This window comes from Pogoniulus pusillus, chromosome 7 (genome assembly GCF_015220805.1).
Source record: "Pogoniulus pusillus isolate bPogPus1 chromosome 7, bPogPus1.pri, whole genome shotgun sequence".
Classification (NCBI taxonomy): domain Eukaryota; kingdom Metazoa; phylum Chordata; class Aves; order Piciformes; family Lybiidae; genus Pogoniulus; species Pogoniulus pusillus.
In genome coordinates this window covers 21761860-21766635 of record NC_087270.1, presented here as the reverse complement: position 1 = coordinate 21766635, position 4776 = coordinate 21761860, and positions in this window count along the sequence as shown.

Here is a 4776-nt window from a genome sequence, read left to right as displayed (position 1 = left end):
AAGTATGCTCATGTACTGTCCTGATAGGCATCAATAAACTGTTGTTCTTCTTATGGTTAGATGAAAAAAAAAGTCCCTCAATCCTGGGTGATGGTTTGCCTAGCCTGATCTTAAAAGTGCTTCAGTGCCTGAGACTCAGCATTCTTTCTATTTGCTGTGCTTCTTAGAATCCTAGAATCATAGAATCAACCAGGTTGGAAGAGACTTCCAAGATCATCCAGTCCAACCTAGCACCCAGCCCTATCCAGTCAACTAGACCATGACACTGAGTGCCTCATCCAGTCTTCTCTTGAAGACCTCCAGGGACGGTGCCTTCAGCACCTCCCTGGGCAGCCCATTCCAATGCCAATCACTCTGTGAAGAACTTCCTCCTAACATCCAGCCTATACTTTCCCTGGCACAACTTGAGACTGTGTCCCCTTGTTCTGTTGCTGGTTGCCTGGGAGAAGAGGCCACCCCCCACCTGGCTACAATGTCCCTTCAGGTAGTTGTAGACAGCAATGAGGTCACTCCTGAGCCTCCTCTTCTCTAGGCTAAACAGTGATAGTTAGGCTGCTTTCCTTGTAACTCACTCATGTCCTGCACAATTTAAAGTCGTCATTACTTGTCGTATTCAATGTGGCCATGGAAAACAAACCACAAACCCCAAAACAAACACCCCCCCCCCAAACCCAAACAAAATACAACCCCCCAACAAACAAACCAAATGAACCTTTTTGTAGTGCGCTGGACTCTTTTTCTTATTTGCCTATGTGTCACTTTGAGTCTTCCTTAAAGCTATTCATCACAAATTTATTTCATCTTCCTCATCAGTCATATTCACAAAGAAATTCTAGCTTGGACACCTTCACAGCATCTCTTTACTGTTGTGTCAAATGACATACTTGTACATGGCTTTTGGGAATCATTTCCTGAAATAAAAAATGGCCTAAATTTCCATCTCATGAGACCTTGATGTAAAATGCTTGTGTCCTACTTTGAAGTTCAGTTCTGGACTCGAGGAGCAGCAAACTCTCTGGGCATCTGAGCATCAGGCTCTGAATAAAGCAAAAGAACTTGAAAAGACAGCAGCAGTGAGCTGAGTGCCTCAGCTGGACTGAACTGGTAGAGCCCCACAGTTGTTTGTGATCATTTTGTAGCAGCAGAATAGGCAGACCAACAAGCTGTCATATTATTTCTGAGAAAATACTGAGCTTGGAGGATTAACTTGAAAACCCTGAGCAAGCTGCCTGTGGGAATCTGTTTCAACTCTTACTCTGTCTTAATCCACCAATGTAAGATGGTTTTCAGCATAATGTAAGGAGCAGAGCTAAAAGTTCCATGGGTAGAGAGGATAGAGGAGTCCCAGGGTTCCCCTACAGTCATGGCCAGCACAGGCTGAGCCGCCAACCTGGAAGGCTACAGCTAGTACTAGACATGTTCTGTGAAGAAGATTATAGCAGAATGAGTAATTAAAGTAGAAACAAACCACCCTCTTGTAGCAGGGATTTACTGAGGAGTGCATCAGTGGGTAAACACCTCGTCTGGGGTAATGGTGATATACCACATAGTCCATTTCAATTTCAAAGAGTCAGCCTTCAGAATTCATTGTCAGAAGAATAAGTCACACAAATTCTTTGGATGAAAAGAGAGGAAGATGTAAATTGTTGCTTTATGTTCCTTCCTATTTTTACTACAGGCCTTTGGTTAAAAAGGCTTTGGTTTTTGTATTTGCACAAACTGATTTAAATCTAAAAAGCTTCCAAACGCTTTGTCAGATGCTTCATTGGTATGTGTATAGACAACCTTTCAGTCCTGGAGCCATCTCTAAATAGCAAATAGTATACAAAATCCCTCTGTAAGAAGCTCACCTTGGTGGTCTATTAAGTCTAATAATTCAGTACATAACATGACCTAATTGAGTTTTCTGTGGTATTTTGATGTGCTCTGTCTGAAAAGAGAAACTATTGCCCAGGCCAAAATGAGTTTCCTTTCAGACTATCTTATTCTGGTTTGTGTGTTCCTGTGTGATCTGGTATAGGTGGTCCTGATCTGGAAGGGGGGTTGGACTGGATGATCTTTCAGGGTCCATTCTGGCACCTGACATTCTGTGATTCTGTAATAGGAGTGTTCATGTTCTGGTGGGATAATGTCTGGAGCATTGTGTCCAAATCTGAGCTCCCCAGTTTGAGAGGGGCAGTGATATACTAGAGTGTTCAATGGAAGGCTACAAGGATGATGAAGGAACTGAAGCATCTGTCTGATGAGGAAAGGCTGAGAGACCTGGGGCTGCTTAGCCTGGAGAAGGCAAGACTGAGATGAGATCTTATTAATGTTTACAGATATCTGAAGGGTGGATGTCAAGAAGTTGCCAATCTTTTTTCAGTTGTGTCCTGTGATACAGGACAAGGGGCTATGGGTACAAACTGGAATGCAGGAAGTTCTGCCTCAACATGAGGTAAAACATATTTACTGTAAGGGTGCTAGAGCACTGGAACAGGCTGCCCAGGGAGATTGTGGAGTCTCCTTCTCTGGAAACTTTCAAGACCTGTCTGGACATGTTCTTGTGTGGCCTGCCTTAGGTGATCCTGCTTTGGCAGGGTGATTGCACTGGATAATCTTCAGCTGTACATTCCAACTCCTACTATTCTATGAGCTCTCTGGAGGCCGGCATGTCTCCTTAAGCCACCTAAGTAAAAATCAGAGGCCACATCTCTACAAGTCATTAACACAGAGCCTGAGTCATGCAAACTTGTTCTGGCCTCAGTAATAGTATCTGTATCAAGTCTGCAGGGAAAACAGCACAAGGTCAGATCTTGGAATCAGCAATAGCAATCTCCCCACTTAGAGAAATGCATGAGATAGCAAAGCGTTCCATACCATACGGAGAGACACCCTATAGCAAACCCTGATTTTCCTAGCAGAAACCATAGGGAGTAGAAACCATAGTCGAGTAAGGTTATCAGCTGGACTTGGTGATTCTGAGGGTTTTTTCCAACCTGAATGCTTCAGAGAGTATGGTGTGGTTTGTGATACATCTCAATAACAGTCATTGACTCTGCAAGTGTTTCCCTCCACACAGACAACTCTGGTTAGGGGCATGGTGAGAGTCCCATACTGACGCTTTCCTCATGGAAAGAGTGAAGGTATACAGTTAGCATAGAGTCAGAGCTGCTTCCAGTCCCCAAGGGAGGGATGAGGTAGTTACAGGGTGGTTATTGTACTGGAAGGTTATCTAAAGCATGAAAGGCTCTTGCCATGGAAATCCACCACCTGCAATCCAGCAGAATCTACTTTCTGATCTCTTCTGGAAGACTAACTCTGTGAAAAGCTCAGCTGCATTGTTCAGCTGGGCAAGCTCATACAGCCAAAGAGCTGCAAATGCCAACATGTTTGTGCAGCATGGAAAGCAGAATTCTCATATTCATTGCTATATAAAGATCCAAATTATTTCTCAAAAATCTACTCCTGTTTTGCTACTCATGCAGTTCAGGGGCTGCACGAGTAGCTGCACAATGTGTGTGCAATGCCTGCTTTGGTTTTTCTGAAAGATCAATCTGAAGCAGAGTAGGAAAGATGCAAAAAATTCTAAAGAACTTTTTTTCCTTTCAATCCAGATTCAATAACACAGAACTCAAATGTTAGATTCTCTTAAACACCCAGGTTCTTCCTTTGCCTCTGCACTTGCTGTCAGTGAGGCCACTCTCTGTTAAGGTTCCAATACCTGCAGTTTAAATATTCACAAAATATATGACCATTAAAAAATGGAAGACTTCTGAATAAACAAATTAGTGTCAGGTTCTCACATTAGACTGTCATTGTATTGGGCTTTTCAGCTGGGTGAGTAGATAAGCTTCTGGAAGAACAGGCCCAAGAAATAGGAGTTTGCCAAGATAAAGACCAGAACAAAAAATCCTGGAGCAAATACATCCTTCACTTCCAGAGGAATTAAAGCCTCCTGGCATGATGACACAGAAGACTCCACAATGGTGGGAGTGAAGGAATAGAAGGAAGGATGGTGGCTTCTCATGGGATAATGTGGTCTGTCCACCAAGTCACGAGAGGTTGTGGCATTGTTCCCAATGAAACTGGCCTCCCAACAGTGCCCTGTTAAATGTGAGGCTTTTACTGCTGCTGCCTTGATGCCAGGTAGAAAAAACCTGCAGAAGAGGCTGATATGAAGCAGCATAAAGTGGCAACTAAATGGCCAGTCTACCATCCCATCATCCTAACTGATCACAAAACTGTCAGACGACAAAACCCAAGCACTGCCATCGCTCACACCAAAATCCTGGCTCAGCAGAGGACCTCTGCACGCACCACCCTGGGGACACCACTATGGGACAAAGCGCTCCCCCCAGCACAGCCACCAAAGGCTTTGAGCTCAGCCTCTGAAATTGCAGAGCGCTTGTTTTGTTGTCCGTGGATAACGCTTTAATCTGCTGAGCAAAAGCTGGACGTTGCTCTATCTCTTTTATTTTTTTTCCCCCTGGCTGTACACAATTGCAACGCTCAGAAATAAAAGCCTCTCACCCCTCCCAGCCCTGCTGCTCCTCTGAACTGCTGACGCCTGGGCAGGCAGCCCCAAGGCGGGGCCACTTGGATTTATTTAGATCACTGCTGCAGATGATGCCTTTAGTGCCACAAACCACCCTGGAGACAAGTCCTAATCACCTGGGGGGGTGATTATGTTCAGTCCTTCCTCCCCAAATCCCCCAGACATAATTCAGATCCAAACTGGAGAGACAGGCAGGCACGCAAGAGGGGACCCCGGCACCGCACAGTCCCCCAGAAGCC